We start from the raw sequence: 20,660 nt of genomic DNA, 5'->3' as shown, positions 1-20,660 counted from the left end.
ATAATCTGTGTAAGGAGCACAGAAATTGCCCAAACTGAATCAGCAGTTGTCCACCCAGTTATCTCATCTGACAACAGCTTGAACCATACACTTCATGACAAGGTGTCAGAAAGTCTGTAGTAGGCACTGATGGCAAGTTTGCTCTTACTCTGTTAGTCAACATTTATCTTAAGCCATAAAATACACAGGCTTACATCCTCCTCAAAATTCCTCATATATTATGAGGCTGATCYCATTCTCCATATAAACTATATCATCTCTGTATTCCATCAGCATCCTTTAAGGTCTTCTTCACTGTTGCTGAGCATCCGAATCCCTAAAGGAAAAGGACTGATACAGCCAGACAGTTTGCCCACTAAAGTAACTAAGACAAAAATCTCACCCTCAGCTCCACTTAATTCTTAGTAGGATACCATCAGTCAAAAGTGATGTGAAGACAATTAAAAGCCTGTAACTTTCTTATAGCGAATGACCCGTTATTCTCACGACTACTCTCCACCATTTCCTGGAATCTTTCACAAGTCCAAAGTGTCCATAACTTCTAAGGAAAAGCTTTCATTTTCTGGAGCGTGTTTCTACAAAGTGTTTATTAGGAGGGCACAGTACCACAGATTATGTAAAGCAAATTAAAAGCTGCAGGGAACAAAAGTATTAGAGGAAAGTAGTAATGAGAAAATTAGATCTTACTTCTGAGATTGGTTATTATTGATGTACAACAGAGGCTCTTGAGAATCTCTTTCCAAGCCAGGAAGATCTTGTTGAGCTATCCAGCATTCCAAGGTGCCAACTACTAAGATTTAATGTGGCCTTTAGCAATGGGAATAAGTTCCTATCCTGCTGCAACAGGACAGGAACAGCRGCAGGACAGAAACTGGGGAAAGGAAGGACACAGCATATTAATAGGCACTGCTGGTATGATCTTTCAAAAGCAGTTGGAAGCTGCCATCTTCGATCACAGAGCCAGGCTGAACAGTCATGGAAAAAGATCAACTCTGCAATGGCTCCTCATCAAAATATTATTTGTAATCTTACAGAGTCTATACTGCTAACACCACCTGTTGAGTAAGGAAAGGAAAACAAAGGAAGACACCTGGAAAGGGCTCGTGTAACAGAAAAGCATGTATTCCTGTTGCCTGCATAACGGCTCCTTGATCACCACCCCAAGCAAGGAAATGTCTGAGCAACTTCCAGTACAACCCCAGGGAGCGCAGTGCAAAGAGGCATCTTCCTTTCCTAAAGGTAAGAAAAGTTGATGAAGTATGAGCATCAGTCCCCATTTTTATACAGTAACAATGCACATAATGCACATATAATGATTCAGTTGCATCAAGTCAGAGTGAATACATCTGTATTTTAAAGTCAGCAACTAACAATTTCAAAAGTAAAAATAGAAAGATATTTGTGATTTACTGCTAATCTGAAGTATACTTATTTTTTAAGTATTTTTTTTCTGCTAATCTGAAGTATACTTATTTTTTAAGTATTTTTTTTGTAGGTGCTTATCTTTGCTGCTACTTTTTTCTTTTCATTCATTTGATTATTCTTCTTTTGCTTACCAAGATGGTATGTCTGCTTCTAGAATTGCATTTCCAGAATGTTATACAAGAAAGGACTATATCTCCAGTACAGTGACCAAGCAGATAAAGAACGTAGATGCTGTTGTACCYGAAGAATATCAAATGACATAAAAGATGCCAAAGAAATATATGGAAGCAAATAGGCAAATCAAACCTTTTATAATGAAAGGAAGTAATACCAAAAATCTTCTAAAAATGTCAACTAGGGGAGCTCAATAAAGGTCAAGCCACTTTGAAAAGAAGAAGTTAATCAAAGACTTTCTGTATTTACATTCGTCGGTTCCACAATTCAGTGCAATGTACTCTAAGTTACTTCAAAGTTAGGAAGCAACCTTTACGGCAAATAGTCACTGTTCATTACTCAAGAAGTTCCAAGTTATGCCTGAAGAAGTCAAACCTTTGGATGTGTAAACTGTGCAAGCCTGCACCACACAGGATGCACAGGCTAACATCACAGCATCAGCCTTCTTTTGCTTTCCAAGATAGTATGTCTACTTATAGAAGCGCAGTAAAGCACTACTTAAACRTTGTAACCTTACTCACCTGAATATTTTTCATTCTTGAATAAATCAAAATAAACAACAGGTGGGGAATGACCCTAGAACTCCATATATTTTAAACTGCTTTTAATGTTACTGTTCCCACCATTAGCAGATAAAAATAGGTGGGGTAAAATACTTGTGTGCCAATGAAAATGTTTCATCTGACAATAAAAGTATGTCAAGAAGGCYAGTTGTACAAGCACATTTTGAAGTCACTGAATTTAGAGGTATTGTAAAATTCTGAAAATACACAAGTATTTTAAATAAAGCAACATTTCATTATAAAACTGCACAGCAGTTTCAACTTCAACTTGACTTTCTTCAACTAGCAAAAAAGTCACTTCATTTTTTGATCTTTTCTTTCGTAAATTGTCAATATCAAAAGCAAAAAGCAAAATGAGAGAAGTAACTTTGTATAGTATACATGCCCTTAAACCTTCCTTTTTAGTAATTTAACAACCTCATTTTCCTGTGTTTAAACTGCTGAAACCCTTCTTACAGCGCAAGACTGTTACTCACACCTGAGGAGAAATATAACCTATAGGGAAAACATATACATAGCAAGTGTTGCTCCATCCTTCCTCCCTCAGGAAGGAAAATTTTCCTTTTGTGGTTCAGTTACAAGTTAAGATTTAAATTGCTGTAACATCAGCAGGTTTAAAACTACCRATTCAATTTTTAAATTATACCCTTCTTAATACTAAAGCAAGTACCTTTGTTCCCTAGTAGTTCCTCTTACTCTGCAATTGATTTTAAGGTAAGCAGCCAACTTTTCCACAGCTGATGAAAGCTTTAAAGGAACAAATAAGGCATCTTTTCTTTTAAGAAGGATCATCACCCAACCTTGCACCACATTGGCACAAGTAGCCCATTGCCATGACAAATTTCACTCCTTCCCCACAATGGTACTACTCAAACCAGAGTAGTCCAGTTCATCTCTTAGRAAACTCTAAATTATGCCACAGTTTTCAAAAATACCTCCCTGTTAGCTCAAAAAATAAGAGAGTAAGTTATTTAACAASTCATTTTTCAAGCAATTTAAACTTCATGAAGCAGCTCATTTAGCCCATAATGTTCCTTTGCCGTGTTACAAGATTGAGAGAGAATAACTGTAACAGAGWCTAAAAAGGAAAACACAAAAACCTAAGCAAATAAAATAGTATTTTCATACCAATCACTGCCAGAAATAAACAAAGAGGAGGGAAATAAGTACAGCTGCTTCTAATTTAAGAGTTTTTCAGAACGCATATGAGGTCTCTGCAGTTCTATGTCATGATATAGMCTAACAAAATGCTTCAGATGAATTTAGCTAAAGGTAAATACATTCCAAGCAAAGAAGGTCAATGGGCTATCAATATTTTCCCCTCTACACTCCATCTTCTAGCAGGAGGACCTAATACCAACTGCCTGGACAGGCTCAAAGACAAGGAGCCACAACTGAACGGACCTTTTCGCTTACCTACATTGTGCTGTTCTGTTCTCCCGGTGCTTTCCAGAGGTTTACAATCCTCTGCAGTATGGATAGGATGAAACAGAGCAGGGAGGATGAGAAGTCATTTGATGGGCATTTTTGACAAAGTCAAATTGTCAGTAAATAACACCCCAGGAAAGAGGAAAGTGATTAATGATGACGGGGGAAGAAATTAAGCAGAGAGTCATTCTAGTAAACTCAGCATCCTGGCATCGCCTCCAGCTTCAGTTTGGCAACAGCTACAGAGACATCCCATCCTCAACCMATACAGCACAAAGACACTCAGAAAAAACATGTTCTGCATCTCAAAAAACTACTAGCTATCTTGTTGACAAAATGGCAGCTTAARAAGGTTTTGGAAACAGATGAAGCTTTAAAGAAAAAGTAATGAGTGGATCTAAAACCCTACAAAACTAGCTTTGTGTATAATAAAGCCTGTTCAGAAGATACTACAAATACAGTTAAGATATATAGATGAATAGTTTATGATTTGTATTGATGGGATTTTAACATATTACATGGGGAAAAAAAAAAGTTGTTTAAAGCTATCCAAAATCTGATAGCCTTTTGCACTGCAACACATTCCAAAGTTTCATACCATGGCTGACTGCATGAGAAAAAACATAATCGCCTCCTGATATTTGATAGAAATTCCTGGGTCCAACTACAACAAAAATAAATAATAAACCCTTTCAGAARGAATATCAAATAAAGGATTCTCCAGCAGTTGTTCAGGAACATAAGGGATTTTAAATATTTCAAAATGTTTGGCTGCATGCACAGCAAGTGGGACTCATCTATCAATTGTCCCATAGAACTTAATGTCGGGAAATAATTTTTCTTTGTCATTTCCCTTCTCTGTAGCTTCCAAATTCTCAGACAAAAATACCAAGCATATAGATGAAAAAAATTACACTATGATATAGCATAACTGATCTTTTTAAACTGAAAGAATCTTTTGCTGTATATTAAGAAAAAAATCTAAACTTGGAATAAGTTCAAGTCAATTGGAGGATGTCCTGTTTCTACAGCCTGCAATTCTGGTTAAGCTGTTGCACATTCTGATAACTTTAGCCATCTTCTACCAGGCCAGACAAATAACAGTAATATATTTTATAGTGATACAATATTTTTTCTCCCAAATCCTTATTTTTAAAGAGTGCATAAAGACATGCACTGTCAGACATTGGCACGGAATTCAGGAGATTTACTGTAATTAGTAATCAGAGACATCGTAGAAATGTTTCGTGGCCAACAGCAAAAGCTGTCTTTTATTATCAAATAAGGTAAACTAGGATAAAAATAAAGAAAGCTCCAGACTTCACACTTCATTCAAAATGCATCCCTCCTCATTCCACCCATCTGTAGAGATATCTGTCAGTTCACTAAATAAGCTTTGCCTTTTTCTGTATATCATGAAAGACTATAGATCTATAGATATAAAGATACATTTAGATGAACTCCATCTATGTTTTTAGGCTTAACTTCACTGTGAAGGCCAATAAAGATGTAGCAAACCTGTATACCACTAGTTTGACAGTAAAAGTCAATCARTGAATGATGGTTTATTACAAATTTCTCCGAAAAAGACCTTACGTGTTGCCTGCAGAAGCATCAGACTGGAATTGAAACAAGTTGTYCTAAGTGACTAGTACAACTTCTACAACAGTGGCTACACAGGAAGTTTCAAAATGGGAATCAAGAGATAGGAGGAGGTTATTTACCCTTTCCATCACCTTGGAACATTAACCACATGCCCCATCATGCACACACAGATCCTCACTGAACTACTACTCTGTATATAAAAGCAAGATTTAGGTGAGAACCTACCTAAGTCAGTAAAACCACAGGATCATTTAGGAATGTTAAATGCTCTGTAGAAATAAATTGGAATATTTACAGACTTTTTTTCCTAGTCCTGGCATAACTAGTGGGCTAGATACTATATTCAGGAACTCGGTCTAGTTACCTCTCTTGAGGGTCAACATTGGTCTCAAGCACAGTGTCAAACTACAAAGAAGTTCTCTCCGTGGAGAAGCCACTGGGAAAAAGCAAGTCTAACATACAGCTGTTCGTTTCAGACTGAAAAGTATTCCAGGTTAGATATAGCCCCAACCGGACAACGTCACTCCCACAGCATCATGACATCGGGTTTCGCCTCACTAGCACATTGCTAATAAACTGCTGCCTTCTTGTTACACTTAAGATCTGAAATATGCATGCTCAAGCATACAGAAATTATTAAATACCCGAAGTAAGTCTGTTTCCATCTGCTTTGCCCTTCTCCCCTCCTCGAACAGGAACTCTACGTCATTCAATGCACATGCTTCAAGAATGGTTAACAAGGACAAAAAAATASTTTTTCCTTCCCCTAATTTACTATATACCATCATAGTAAAGGTAGCCCACACTATCAAAAACCTTCGGCCAAACCAAAAAAAGTTCAATCTTTTTCTCCGCATCATGCTCATTTAGCTACTATCTGAAATTCTCACTTGTTAGTAATTTATTTTTGCAAAAGTTTCTATTTTCACAATTCAATATGCAAGGCACAAAGCATACAAATTGTGTGTACCTAATCCGGGATGGTTATAGCCCGATTTTCCAGAGCATTTGTCATTGTGCATTACTTCATCAGCACCGTTTACAGTTCCTGTTAGCTTCAGTTGCACCTTTGAAAGGCTCACATTCATCGTTTCATAGGTTTCCAACTKGAAACCTTAGCTAATCACGATCCTCACATTAAATGCTATTGGTAATGAAAAGGGTCAGATCTCTTGCTTATCAAGTGAAAAGCAAAAGCCTGTGGCATTTAACTAGGGAAATCTTCAAGTGATCCTCCTTCGTCAATCCCTTTTCAATTCACTGAGTATGCACAAGAAGTATGTGTTCTGATGGCCACATCTTCCCCAAGATCCTTAAGGCATTCCTATAGTACAAATCATGAGGAATACTGAATAAAGGAAGTTTTCAGGGGAAGGGAGAGGGTAGAAAATGCACTGACAGAAACAGAGTTAGAATATTCGTGCTTTTTGGAAATTCAAATACTCAGCATTTAATTAGGCCACCTCTAACATCCTCTTCAACTTCTTTATGCTCATGTAGGAGTATACTTGAATTAAAAGTATAAATAAATAAATAAATAAATAAATAAATAAAGGGAGGGGAAAAGAAAGAGAGAAAGACTGGAGTACTATCTAGAAAGTTAATAGGCATTATTGTTTCTATATTTACTACGTGTGAAAGAGTAAATCTACTAACAGATTAATGTGACAAAAAACAAAGTGGTAATTAAACTAAAACCTTAGACTTCCAAACATTCAAGTGGAAGTACATAATCAGTTTTCAACTCCATAAAACCAGCAGGGTAGAATGGATTAAAAAGAGTAAATCTCATCATATTTAATATAATTTCACAAGTCTGTTTTTTTTTTTTTTGTCCACAATTCACCGTTTTTCTCCTCAGAAGCAACATAATACCTTCTACTGCTATAATTACTCTTAAAAGAACAGACTTTGAAATTAAAATACTGTGCTAATCCTAAAATATAACCTGTTTTAATACAAATTATGTCTTAATATCAAAAAGAATCAGTGGAAAAAAGTTTACAGAATTTGAAAATAATAAAGATGAAGCTTAATGATTCCAAACTTTTTTCTTCCTTCTTGTCTTTATTGTTACAAATTTGTGCCCTTTAATAATGACTGCATATAGAAGACACTTATGTGGAATTTGCCTAACTTGATTCCAGGAAAAAAATAATTAAAAGGTTTTAATTAATCCAGGTTCCCTTGATAAATAGTTCTTTTAAATATAACTCAATATTGGCTGCATCTTTCTTGACAGCTGGTATTTCCTTAACAGAGAATGTCTCAAATGGCTTATGCATAACATTCTTTCTAAAATTCATTTCCTTTCTATGTAAGGAGTTAATACAGCAGGAGGAAAAAAAAAGCAGGAATGTTTCAAGCCATATGGAATAGAAGAATCTGAGAGCTTTGTTTCTGATYAGCCCAGTAGTGCTTTGTAGAAATATTATTAATGTGTCTATAGTTTAACATTTGCAATAAGGAAAAATACTTGCCAATAMTTTTGCTTCTCTCCAGATCATTCTAACACGAATTTCAATTTTGTTCTAGCTGTTCCACACACGCCTGCTGACTGCTCTTAGTAAGGTTCAGCTTCAGTAAGCAACAATAATAGGAGAGACATGTTAAAAACCAGCAATCACCTCAACAAGAAATGAGATCAGKGGTTCTGTATCGAATAACTCCCCACCGAGAAAGCAAAGTTCTTGATAATTTCACTCTGATTGTTAAATCATTCAAGAAACTCACAAAATTAATACCAAAACCTTTCTCAAGGCATATCAATATTTAAGTCTTACAAAAATGATATCCTTGTTTAGTGGGACCATTTCTCCATATTAACACTGCATACCTAGTTCTTAAGAGCTGTGGGAACTACATTTATCACATGGAACAGAACTACTGCCCCACTAGCAAAAATCCTGAGACACCGCATCTCTACAAGATACTGAGGCRAAAACAAAGTTATCTGCTCTAAAGATTGCAATACATTCTGCCTATAAAGCTGCAAGTACTTAGCTAAATATCTGAAAAGCTACAATATTAACAACAATCTTCAAATAAAGAACAAATAACTGATGAGTTTCTCCTCCCTGGGTTATTCTATAAGAATTCATTAAAATATTACACTTCTCTAGATCAGATCAATTTTCAGTGCTTTTGAAAACCTTCACCCTAAAATATTCTGCTGTATATGCAACTAAATAAAAGCAAATTCCTATACAATAATATCACAGATGCTATCTTTCAGTGCTGGGCATTTCATTGTCCATGTGACATTTTGTGACACTTCTGGTAAATATTATCATCTGTGTTAATACTGTACATACAGAATATCTAGCACTGAAATAAAAGCCAACCAAAAAGTTTTTGAAATGTAAATGTTTGCTTATTTGCTTATCACTGCCATGTTTCCAAAGTTCAAGAAAAGCCTCTCCTGAAAATGTCTTCCTTAGCCAACTCTGTAATCCAAGTCTCAGGGAGATCATGGACATGGAAATCTTGTGTAACACGATTTTTATTTCCTCTTTCTTCTAACGCCTTGAACATGTGATGAGCATGGAGAAGAAAAGGGAGGGCAAATGGCCCTAACAGGCAACTCATTTTCACATTCTGTTCACCAATACAAACTCAAGTAAAAAGGCCCAAAAGTCAGATTTACCGCATCTATTTGTTACTGCCTACAGGAAAGAACAAGTATCTCAACATCCTTGGAGCTCCATGCAACAAAAGGAAAACTTGAAGCTTTCCTAATACTACCTTTCATGTAAATTTTTCTTCAGGGATATAATGCTGCTGTACAAGGAGGTAATGGTCTGCCAAGCTGCAAAGACACAGAGAGAAGGAAGAGCATAAGACAACCTCATTAAAGTGTGACTGAAAAGCTTACCAAAAAAAGCTTACTTAAAAGCTTACCAAATCTTGAGCATTTTTCATAATGCTAATGTTCTTTCATTAATTAAAAAAATGGTATTAGTGTATTTTCAATGATATTTTATTGCACAAGGATGCTGTGCGTGATGCCAGATTGTTCCTCAACAGGCCATGCTACTGCAATTATTCTCCATTTAGACCAAAGATAATACATAATCCTGTGTTATCAACAACTATTTTAGCAACATCCTTGTTGTGACCACTCAAGCCATATTTGTTTCTGTCTACATTTAATTTCTGTTATAGCCACAGATCTTCTGCCTTGATTTTAGAGAGCAGTCACCTCTCAAGGTCCTTCAATGAGCTACTGTAACAAGAACACACAAAAAATAAAATAGCTGTTCAACCTTTGATATTTTTGCATGTATTTGCCATTCAAGAACTATGAGGCTGGCAGACAAGATAAACACACAGCTCTTTTCTTCCCTGTCAGAATCTAAATTGGATGTGTGATTCAGCTACAGTGTCCAACAGAGGTTCAAAACCAACAGCTTATTGAKGTTGAGGAAAGCAGGATCCTTCCTTTGGAGCAGAACTGAGATACAATGAGTACAATGCCTACCTTTAATGCAACATAAGCAGGAAAACTTTCAGTTGAGAATGTTCTTACATAAATGACTATTTTAAGTAATTTTGGAAAATTGGCATCTAATGATAAAACCATTCATGACAAAATAATGAAGTGACCGTTTTGCAATGAATGCTCTACCAGCATAAGCATTGGAAACAGTGGATAATTGTTAGAGTTTTAAATAAAACTTGGTATCCGAGTGGAAAAAATTAAACCTGATGTTCCTAATAAAAGAGCATTCTTCTCTAGCAAAGCCATAATTTTGAGAGAGACACTCCCTTTGTCACTTTCAATAGTTAGAAATAGATGAGTCTGCAAAACACTTCTTGTAAATCAGACTGACACACAAGTATTTTTCTAAGGAAACCATGGTGTAAAACCTACCTATCTCCTGGAGACAGCCCATAACGCAGTCAGACCGATCCTTTCTTGAAGCAGCCTACCCCAAACTTTAAAGAGATCAAACACACCCAGAACATTATATTCCATCTTCCTAGACAGCCTGCAATTATTTAAAAGATTAAACCAGGCCAACTCTGGCTCCCTTGCCATATGCGAAATGTGTGCCCATGCCCAGAACATTAATTATTTCTCCTATCTGATGATGAAGTGCACACTAGCAGCTCACTGGCCATGCATCACTTTTACTTGTCATAAAGACCAGCCTAGYGAACTCGGTGCACAACACTGCAGGAGGTGGCTAATATTGTTTTCTTTTTAAGGAAATTCAATGATCAATTTGACATATTTAGTGGTGTTTTCAAACTCCAGCAGAAAGAACTGAAAGAAAGCTACTGCCTATGAAGGAGGCCAAGAGGAAATGACTGGCCTTACCACACTCCAGAGAATGGCTCAGTAACTTGGTCATCAGTCTATCACCTCATTTCTGAAATGTTGTATTCAAGAGAATAAGGGTTTCCACTAAAGAGAAYTTGGGGAAAAAAATTAAAAAATGATTAAAGACAAGGACTTACTCACAGAGACCCAAGAAGAAATATTTCTTTTACTTATTTTGAGAACTCTTTTGTAGTTCTGTTTCGTTTTGTTACAAGGATATGGTGATGGCTTTCCTGGAGCACATGGCCCCAAACTCCAGCTGATACAAAAACAATTTCAAATACCTGCACGGCAGAACAAGGAATAAGTTCCAAGTTCCTGCCAAAGGCAGAAGAGACAGTTTAATATTTGACTCATTACTAAAAGTGTTAACTTCTGTAGATCAGCATGTAGTCACCATGGTCTAACAGCTTTTATTTACCAGGAAAGTTAATAAGCAACTTTCTCATTAATGCACACAAAATGCCTAACTGTGATACAGGAAGCTGAATGCTTAAAAAGCTCAACATTACTTGGAGTAAAAAMTAGCTCTGCTAAGGAGAGAAATCAGGAGAGTGGAATTCAGAGCAATCTGTGGAAGTTTTGCACATGATCCACTGCAATAGTACAAGCTGCAGCAACAGAAGTGGTAAGCTTTGCCACTGGTAATAGTAGAGCAGTAGTAGGCAATAGCAAATGTATTAGCTTTGTCAGAAACAATATTGACTGTAGGAGGTAAGACTGCAAAAACAGAGTCACCACCTTGTGATTTTGACAGCAAATGGAAAACTAGTCACAKGATTACTTTAAGACTAATAATTAAATCTCAAAGGAAATCGAGGCCCCAGAAARCAACACATCTGAAAAAGTAAGTCAGACTTCTCACATTTCTATGACTGAACCCTTCTACATCACTTGCATTAAAGAGACAATGGGTCTAAATTAACTAGTATATCTCAAATAAAAATATACTGCATTCCCCATAACAGTTGATTTTCTGAACACCATGCCAATCTATAAAGCTTTTTGCAGCGCAAAGGCCTTTTCTCTTGCCTTTGAGTAAGAACAGGAAAATAGTAATGGTAATTTTAGCATTACTATTATTAGCATTTAATAGTGTTTTTTTAAAGAGTCACAACAACCAAACTTTCAGCAGAAATTCTGGCAATTACAAAACTGCTTGAGACATTCAATCTCGGCATCAGACTCTTTCCTATCTCTACCTCTGTATACACATGACGTTGAATATTCTTTAAACGAAGCTTAATGCTTCCTATACTTTTATTTATAACTTCAACTTAGGAACAGAAAGAAGTAACTATGCCCTGCCTAAAGACACATAAGATGAGCAATGCAAATATAAGTGAACTCCAACAAGATGCTTGCACTGAAATTTGGAAGAACAGCAGGGTTTGTTTTGACATTAAAGTCCCTTAGCTGCTTGGTGAATGCAATTTATAGCTTCTTTTTTAAATGCTACCTTTCAAATTCTGGAAGCACAGCAGGAATTGTTACTATTGGCATTTATTACAAAAAGAATACTAGTATTGAGTCCTATCTGAGCCACTCCAAACTTTTAGCAAACAGATTGTAAAAACAATTGAAAAGCATTAAGCAACCCCCCAAAATTCTTCTTTTCTGCATACATCTTTTTCTATATAAGTCAAATCATACTAGTAGAACATATATTTTTAAACATGGCTTGAGCTAATTTTAAACATGGTTGGAAAAGTCTGGCCTACACTGATTAAAATCTATATTTATAAATGAAAGGAAAATTTAACCACAGAAACTGTGCTTAGTTTAGAAAAACAAGCATATCACTGCCAAAGTGCTGTCCTAAGTTTAGATTGCTGTCTGACTAAAACATTATAATTACGAGAAACTAAAATGGATTTCTAAACGTTTCAAGATGAAACAGCCATTGGGCAATTTGCAAGATATGTAATTATCTTCTGAATTCAAATATATCATGTTAATACTTGATCTGAATAAACGCAGGCTTGCAGATCATTGCTTGTGTGGGTAATGGAGAAAAATCAATGTTAAAAAAATCAATACTAACACTAGGTAAGAGTAACTGTAATGAAACCTAAGAGCAAAATGCCAAGTAATGTGGAATTTATAACTTAAACATTTAAAAATATATTCTTGGAGGGAAAGGTTTTTAAATCTCTCATCTACTAATCTTGTCTCTCCGAGAGCAAATCAAGTTGAATAAAGGTTTATCAGCATTTTATCGCTCTTAAAAGTGCGTCACTGGCCACAGGAGACCGTTCAGCTGCCCTCTCATACGTAGCAAGACAGCTGCACTTGCACCTTCAAAAAGCAGACAGCAGTCCTAATAGATATGAAGAGTCCAAAGTCCTACCTTTTCTGTTAGCTCCCAATTAGTGTTTTTATCCAGACAGAATCACTATCAAACTGACCATGCAAAAAAGTAAACAAACAAAAAAAYAGAGACTACCTCCAGATGTGTATGTGTGTCATTTCACATATAGCCATTAAAAAATTCCAATTACTTTGAACAGCAAGTTAAATCTTGATCAGTAACAACTATTCCCARTTTGATTCAGTGAACAGAGTAAGAAAGACTGAGGAGAAAAGCGCCCAAAAAGAAAGTTACTCTGTCACTCACCAATTAAGCCTCCCTTGACAACAGGCCAACTCCATCAGAAGCAAACACCTATCTTGACAGAAAAAATGAACTTCAGACTCGAACGTCACCGGCAAACTGCCCTAACTACATAGAAGCAGCCTACAAAAGAACCATTTCACCTCTGCTAATCCTGTCAGATAACAGCAATGCAACCCCTCAGCACTTAAGACATTTCTTTCATACACCAGTTTCAGAAAAATACAGATTCTGACCAAGCTTGGAGAGTGTGAAAGGRGCAAGAAAAAAACATTATCAGGTTGCTCTATTTGGAGCCAAATCAACAATTAAAAGCAATCCAAGAAAACCAGAAAACAATAAATCTGCCAAACATCAGACCTCACCAGGGCCATCAAGCTGCAAGTGCAGATCACCCATGTTAAAACTGGCAGTTATTATATTCAGTTCTTGAAGAGAAAAGATCCAGCAAAATCTCCTCAGTAGAAAATAACTCAAAAAAAAATTAGACATACTCTTCTGAAGACCTGTACAACATTACTTAAAAGAACATCTTTACAAAAAAAAAAAAAGGGCCTTTTTTTCAGTTTTACAAACATTCTAGTGATTGAAATCTTTTTTTTCTTCTTTTCTTGGGGAGGGGGCTGAACTTAGGTACCACTACATATGTCAACAGTCTACAATGCTGCTTCAGTGAAACCTGCAAGTTCAGGCCCAGCTGACACCTAGAAAGAATCAAACCTATAAATAAAAATCCATACCAACAAACACACACATACACACAACACACCAGTTGCTTATATTACTTAAGTTACTGTATTTCACCTGTAAGCAAATACAGAAGATGTGCTTCATTCGCCTCAAAGTGATTTTAGCCATTTTCAAATTGCTTACTCAGTGAAGCAAATGTTGGACTGGTTTTAAAAAGACCAGAGCAAACACTTAAATGATTACTGAAACATACAGATGGAACTGTATCAGACATCACGGGATGAACATTATGGAAATGTAAAAGCAAAAAAAAAAAAGGCAGACCTAGCCTGAAAAAAAAAAAAAAACCCCAGCATAACAGCTAGTAACCAGATACAGGGAGGGAAAAAAAAAAAAAAAAGTATCACATACAATGGACATCTAAACGGGGCTACTCAGATTTATAAGGTACCCTGTTTATAAGGTACCCTGGTACCCTATAAGGTACCCTATTAGCCCTTCACTAATCCACCCACTCTTTTATTCAACTTCCTACCAGTCCCAGACTGGCCTCTCTAACGATCCATTGCACACACTCAAACCCTCTTCAAGCAGTTCAGTGTAAATTTGGATTTCTTCAAGAGGCTTTATTTTTTTTTAAAGTTTCTTAACAAGCCCAGCAAGCATCTTGACATTCTCATCACCTCTTTTCCACATTTCAGAATAATGTTTTCAATCATATTTTCACACTGCACTTGGTTTCTGTAGTGCCTAAAATTTTCAAGCTTACAGAAGAAAAGTCTATTCCTCAGTCTTAAGAAAATGCAGACACTACTAAAATAATTCAACTATATGYGTCTCAGTTCCTAACACAAAAAAGGTCCACAGTTTTAATAATATACTCATTTAAATAACCAGCCAAAATCTACAGAAATGTGTAACAGAGAGGGGAAAAAAAAATAACAGAAGCTTTTAATTCGACAGTTAGAAGGTTTAAAACACTTCATGCCTAGGTTACAAACTCATCTGTAAAGATTAAAGATCTGTTAGCATCCTTCACAGTACGCCACACTGTGACTGAGGGCACATCCATATTAGCAAGTTTCACCAATTACATTAACTGTTAACGTTTCACTGAGTAAATTAACTGTATTTAAACCATTCCAGATAATGCTCTCTTTTATAGCTAAAACAAAAATAACATCTAAAACTAGGTAATAAGGCAGATAGAAAAAAAATCATATTCCAAACAACCAAAATAAACTTTGCATAATACAAAAAATTGGCAGCAGCATAAAATAAATTCAGAAAACTAAAAGTAAATAAAATGGGAGGAAAGTCCATTCTTGTCAATCCCACTTGTTTAACATAATATCTACCAGCAGCAAATTTTTCTACTCCTTTTCTAATTCTAACCTCAAAGTGCCTACACACACTGACTTTTCACAACTTCAGGGATATAYAGATTGCTAGTAACAGGTACCTACGCCAGCAGGAATATCTGAGATTCCGAAAAACAATAAGTCAGAACTTAATGTGTCAAAAGTTATTAGTCATAACAAATACCAAATCCAACTAGTACTAAGCTAGTTACTGACTCAATAAAAGCCAACATTTTAAGGGAAAAAAAAAAATAGAGACTCTATTCAGATTTGGCATTCATTATCAAAAATGGTATCAAATGCCAAAAATCTTCTCTAGCATGCATCCAATGTAAAACTACAGAGCATGATTCAACACCGCCAATTAAATCCTTTCTTCTATTCACTTCCTTAACACTACATGCCATCATATCAGCTTGAAGAAAGTAAAATTTTAAGAACAGCACAGGAACTCATCAGCTGACAAGTTGACTTCTTCCAAAGAATGAGCATCAAGGTTTGACACCTATAAATGCCTGCATTTGATAATGCTGCTTCTAGTGCATTTGTGGCATTTTCAAGAGCGTCACAAACRAAAGATTAACTCTATATACGATAAGCCTAAATTTTGTGTGAAGGGACAGAGAAGGCACATCTGTAGTTAGAAAGTCTTCCCACTGATAAATCTCAAAGGCTTGCTACAGAGGTTAAAGATATCAGCTTCTCCAACAAAAATCTCTGAAAGAGAAAAGGGTTTTAAACAGAAAATACACACAAATGAAGTGCAGGGTCTTCATTCATTCATAAATTAAGTTATGAATGAAAGCCGCAATTAAATTTGGTACTGCTGAACCTCTGGAGATCTTGCTGCTAAATTGCATGAGCAGCTCTGGGAGACCACAAATCAAATAGCAGATTATGTTACAGTGTACTAATTACAATTCTAAAGTAGCCCAAATAAAGTATGTTGATCATTATGATCAATACAGGGTGAAAYTGGCTACTGTTATGATGGAGTTCACACTACTAATGTCAATTAAAATCTCACATTTCATGACTTGTTACTCACAYAGTAACAAGTTCAGATCAGCATGTCTTTGCTACTCTCAGAAGTGGAATTATAAATGTTCTTAGAAAACTTTAGCATTTAGAGATCAATTCATAGATCACTCAGGAAGACATTTCATAGAAGACCTTAGTGGAATCAGAAGGACCTGAGGAGCTTGGTATTTCAGGAAATCCCAGTAACTCCATGTTTGAAAAGCTTGATTGTGTGTCAGGGTTTGTGCTTTCTCATTTGCATTTATCCTTGTTCAGTAAGAGAAATGAAGTGCCAGAGTTTTGGGTTGTTTTACTTTTTGTTCTCCTGTAAAAGCCTGTATTTGGTTCGTACCTTTTAACACTTCAGAGTAAGGSCAATTTGATCGCTTCATTCATTCTGCAAGTCTGTGATGTGCTGAGGGAGTACATCAAACAGGAACGATACTTATGTGAGAASAGAGTAATTTATGAAGAACACTTCYACGATTCAAACACTAATTTTTAGAAGAAACATGAGTAGTCTTTAAGTAAATTTGGTTCYCTTTCTACAAGCAAAATGTGGTGAGCCACACAAGTGCTTCTTAAGTCCCATCAGGCAGTCTATTCATTTAGACTTTRTGGTACCTCGAATACCACCATCAGGAAAAAAGATCAAATAGATGGAGATTTTCTTGTAACCATAAACTGTGCCTTAAAAATACCCCCCAAAAAATAAGAAAGCCATCAAGAGATTAAGCAATATCTTTGAGTCATCRGAATGAAAGTGATACCTGCTCCCTTGACATCTAAAATAACATAAATAGCAGGCTTATAATCAGGCATAATCAAAAATCCCTTAAGAGTATGAGCAGTTTTAATATCACTGAAAGAATAGTCTTGAAAAAACACATTTAAAGGCATCAAGGGTGGGGAGTATTRTTTCAAGAAATCTCAGAGGGGAAGGGAGGGAAAAGCTATCCATTGAATTAAAGGCAAATGAATTTTCATAAACTCAAAAAAGAACCATAAGTGTCCTTCCAGTATCAACCAGTAATGACTCTCACAGCTTTCAAAATGCAAGACTTAATAATAATTGAAAAAAGTAAACTAAATTTATTAATAACAGAACAAATAATAGTGTTAAAATAGCTCTAACTGAGCCACAGGAACTTATTTCTGAATTCACCATTTTTTTAATTAAACAGTATTTAAACACTGCACCTATATACACARTATCTTTTATTATTAGCATTCCTGTTTTTCTCTTTATTCAAAAGAAAGACAAAAATCCTTGAATCAAGAATTTAAGTACAAAAAAGTCAGACTTCGAAGACATCTAAACAACACAAAGCAATGTCTTGTTAATTTCTATATGAAGACATGCTCTTAAAAATGTATTGCCTTGCCTATGAATTTTAACCTGGTTTTAGTATCAAGAAAATGGCTCTGTCCTTAAGAAAATTAAAACCAGCACGGTTATGACAATCCTATCATAAAAATCCTATCCTAGGCACCATTTATTTTATATGGTGTTTATAATATCTAAACAAAGACCAAAACAAAACATAACAGGGAGCTCACGGAGAGAAGTCCAGGACAGAATTATAGGAAGCCAGCAGAAGTGGAAGCAGATTTGTGCCTGACCTAGGGTGAGAAACAATCAAGCTTGGCAAGATTAGAAATAGCTGCAAAGAAGAGGCACCCTGCTTGAGCTAGTGGGAAAAGGATCTGACAAATCAAGTAACTCCAACATTGCTAAAAACCCACATGGATGCAAGGCTGGTGTCTCACAGCAATGCTTTAATTTTCTTTTCAGATTGCTTCTGTAAGAAACACCATGAAAACAATACTCATTGCAATTACTAAAAAGAGTAGAACATACCAGGATCAAGGTTTGTGTGCAACTTCAGTTTGGCCTTGACTTATTTCCACTCCAGAGAGGAATCTCACCATGGACCCAGGGTGGACCAGCCTCTTTGCAAGGAGTTTCCCTTCTGCAGCACAGGARCACTTTAATCAAGGAATAAATGTTGAAACGAATCTCTGGAAAAATAGGAAAACTCTTTCTGAAAATTTTAATCACTTTTAYCACAAATTCTACACATACGGCTGCCCATTTTATTTCATTTTTAATGCAAACTTTTCAGAAGTTTCAAGTATACTGTTCATTTTCTGAATTATCAGCTTGAAGTTTAGGTTCTCAGTGTACAGTTTCACATGACACTTAATCCAYGGCTGTGTTAAATTAGTGCAGAAGGAAAAGCAGCTTTCCTTCATATTAGATCAAACACTTGTTAGAATAGCTTCCATCTGACAGAAAACCATCCCCCCCAAAAACGGTTACATCAACTCTGCCTGTGGTCAGGCGAGAGTGAGACCGTGCTCTGCAGTCACAGCCCACGCATGGGCAAACTACCTATATGCAYTGCTGAACTGCACTCCAACTGGCTGAAGAGCTCTAGACAGCTCAGTTGCCATCCAAGCTTTAGATTCAGAGTGTTAGATAATGTAGTAAAGTCTGACTGGAAAGTCAGGCAACAGGCTTCAGGGTTCTGTGTTCAGTTTAAGGCATGCTTTGATTTTCCTCCTCTTATTGCAAGATTCCCCACATGTAAATAAGAGAAAAAAGGAGTATCGGTTTACTTCTCAGTGTTACAGCAGAATTAGTTTGTGCTTGAAGAACATTTTTGTACTGCAGTAGCAAATACAAATGGAATCTCCAAAGTAGGAAGTGGGTTGCGCCTCCACCACAGGAGGCAGCTACTATGGGGCATTTAGCAATTACTAACCAAAATACTGATATCATGTGAGCAGGGCTCATTCAGGGTACTAACATAAGAAGTGTTAAAAAAACAAAACCACATACAGAGAAAGATTAAGATAACCGAGCACTGTATCATAATGAATACACATGAACACCAATACCAAGCTGGACAGGTAATTCAATTCTAGGATTTACTTTCAGCACTCAGATTCCCGCAAACAAACTGATCCGAACGGCTCAGCCGTGGGAAGCCCCACTCTCCGGGACCTCTCCTGCACTTCTTACACAAGAGACTGGTGTGACCACCTGCTCGGGCCTTTCTGGTGTGACCACCTGCCCGGGCCAAAGGTCCGAGGCTGCCAGGAGGCAAATGGAGCAGCGCTGCCAGGCCGCAGGCCCGCTCCAACAGCGGAAAAGGGCAGTTCCAGGGTGTTTTGGGGCAGGCCCCCCTCRTTTTTGCTCACACTTGGGTTGTACTGGCTCTGCTTTTTGGATTTTGTGCCGTTCCCTTTTTACGCCGCTCCCCGCCACGGGACGGGGCGTCTCGGCGTTCCCAAGGCCCGGCCTACCCGCCGCGAGGGCCGCAGCTCCGCCCGCCGCGGGGCACCTACGCGCTCCGCACCCGTCCCCCGGCGCGCTCAGGCTCCCTCCGCCCGCGCCTCGTCCGCTGGCCGCACCGCAGCTCGCAGCCCTCCGGCAACTCGGCCTCCCCGCCTGCGGAGACACGCGGCGCCGGTGAGGGCCCGCCGCGCAACAGGCCGCGAAGCCGCCCCAGGGCCAGCGGCGGCAGCAGGGCGGCTACCGGGCGCTGCCTGCGCCGGCGGCCCCGGGGGCCTCCCCGCCGCCCCTCACCTGAGCGCGGGCGCCGCCGTGGCGGGAGCGCCGCCGCCGCCGCCGGGAAGCAGCAGCGGCGCCGCCGCCATCTTCAACCGCCGCCACCGGCGGCCCCTGACCCCCGCGATCACTTCCGGTCACGGATGTCAAGCGGTTGCTAGGCTACCGCGGCCTCCTCTTCCCCCCCCCCCCCGGCAGGCGTCTCTTAAAGGGACAGCGCCCTGGATGGGGCGGGAAGTGAAGCAGGAACATGAGGGGAAAGTTGAGCGAAAAAGTAAAAACGTTGGAAGCTTCGTCACGTTGGAAGCTTCGTCGGCAGCTTTATTCACTGTGAAGCTGTATGTCATGCAATAATTTACAGAAACCTCAAGATACTCTCAAAAATGTGACAAAAAAACCCCACTTCTTCAAACTACCTGTAGTTCACCGCTGACGGAGGCCAATGGGGAGGCCTAACTGCCAAGCTCTGCTAATGGGAGTTTGATACAGGCCTTGGCCAATGATGGGTAAAAATGCACGTGGCTTAAATTCCCTGGCACTGAAGGGAAGTGTGAAAAATATATGTAGGAAAAAAAAAAAAAGTGCTGAAATGAGTCCATAAAGCAGCAGGAAGATGCTTCTGCAAAGCAAGCGCCTGCGCTGCTAATGAGCCCTTCAGGAACATACCAGCTCCTCACCAAATCCGACAGAAACGTGCCCAGATTCATGACTTTCAAGACACTTACTCACAGGCCTGTTAAGTTCCTGCTGCAAACGTGGCCATTTCCACCTCCCAAATCGCATGAAAATCTGCTAAACCCTTTCCTGACACGTGCCCTGTGACGTGCGGGCAGTTGCTGACCTAGCCACAGAGCTGCTAACACGTGGCAGAGTGAGG

General features: G+C 38.0%; 1 protein-coding gene across 1 annotated transcript in view; it reads right to left on the bottom strand.

Moving 5' to 3' along the window:
• LCLAT1 (lysocardiolipin acyltransferase 1) overlaps positions 1-18,228 on the bottom strand; it is a 102,848-nt gene extending 84,620 nt beyond the window's left edge. The window contains exon 1 of the mRNA XM_026048065.1: positions 18,068-18,228. The gene's annotated coding sequence lies outside the window, so the exon portion shown is untranslated. The remainder of the gene's footprint in view (positions 1-18,067) is intronic.
• Between the last annotated feature and the right edge of the window lie 2,432 nt (positions 18,229-20,660).

Source organism: Nothoprocta perdicaria, unplaced genomic scaffold (genome assembly GCF_003342845.1).
Source record: "Nothoprocta perdicaria isolate Ctin4 unplaced genomic scaffold, notPer1 scaffold_51, whole genome shotgun sequence".
NCBI lineage: Eukaryota > Metazoa > Chordata > Aves > Tinamiformes > Tinamidae > Nothoprocta > Nothoprocta perdicaria.
This window is presented reverse-complemented; position numbering and strand designations above follow the sequence as displayed.